Source organism: Etheostoma spectabile, chromosome 23, assembly GCF_008692095.1.
Source record: "Etheostoma spectabile isolate EspeVRDwgs_2016 chromosome 23, UIUC_Espe_1.0, whole genome shotgun sequence".
Taxonomy (NCBI): Eukaryota; Metazoa; Chordata; class Actinopteri; order Perciformes; family Percidae; genus Etheostoma; species Etheostoma spectabile.
In genome coordinates, this window is record NC_045755.1 from 770321 (window position 1) to 771363 (window position 1043).

Consider the following 1043-nt stretch of genomic DNA (forward strand, 5'->3'; position numbering starts at 1 on the left):
ATGTTTCAGTAATCACAGACTTTAACCATCACTCCTCAGTGAACCGCCTCCTAGTTAAAGAGACAGTCATTGTGGAGTTTCCATGTTTTTTTTAGGAGTTTGCTCACATTAATACAAGAAAAGAAATTCAGTAAGAAAGTGAACATTTCTAAAAAAGAATAGGCATATTAGGTATAAATTCATTGCTAATTTTCGTCTAGCACTAGCAACCCGTAGGACAATGTATTTAGGACATTGGCTAATGAATACATCTAATTAGCTCATATGGCTTTATGACCCCTTGATCTATTCACTACATGGGAGAGATCCCCCCGCACCGTTTTAGAGATTTTTTAAATAACATAACTAAGTAACTTTTACTACTTTTACTAAAAGTACATTTTAAATTAACTACTTATTACTTTTACTTGAGTATTTTTAGATAGGTATTTTTACTTGCACTTGAGTAATATTTTATCAAAGTATTGGTACTTTTACTTGAGACAACCATAATTCCCCAAATCATACATGTTCAGACTTGTTCCTCTTTTGTTGTGGTATGCATTGAAAAGGCATTAGGCATAGGTCAGTTCCTAATGAATGGGCAGCCTTTCCATATCCAGTCCACATTATACAAGCATGATCTAACCACAAAACTCCTCACCCTATCCCACCCTTTGTTGTTGTTTTGAATGTCACAAACTGCAAAAGAAAGTTGCCAGTCATAGAACTAGCTTGAGTGCTTTAGGGTGTGGATTGATATGATATAAGAATGACACTCTGTATCCAGGGAACCAAAAAAAGAAACTCAAACAGGAGGACAATAATCCGCTGAAGGCCCAAAGGAGTTCAGAGCCTCCCGGACAGGCGAACTGAGACTGTTTCCGGTCACCTGTTAATAATTGGTTAACATTTATTTTCATTGTGCTTTCTTTTGGAAGGATGGCTGCCAAAAAATTAACTAGGCTAGAGTAAACGCTAGCTATGAGTTAACAAGAGGGTTGTAGTGGCTGGTGTCAGGTGTGTGCCCCAGTATTTGTGTGTGTGTGTGTGTGTGTGTGTGT

General features: G+C 37.4%; 1 protein-coding gene across 4 annotated transcripts in view; it reads right to left on the reverse strand.

Annotated features, from left to right (window-relative positions):
- Positions 1 to 1043, reverse strand: part of ttll12 (tubulin tyrosine ligase-like family, member 12) — a 114392-nt gene that overhangs the window by 47899 nt on the left and 65450 nt on the right. The gene's annotated exons all lie outside the window — the stretch shown is intronic.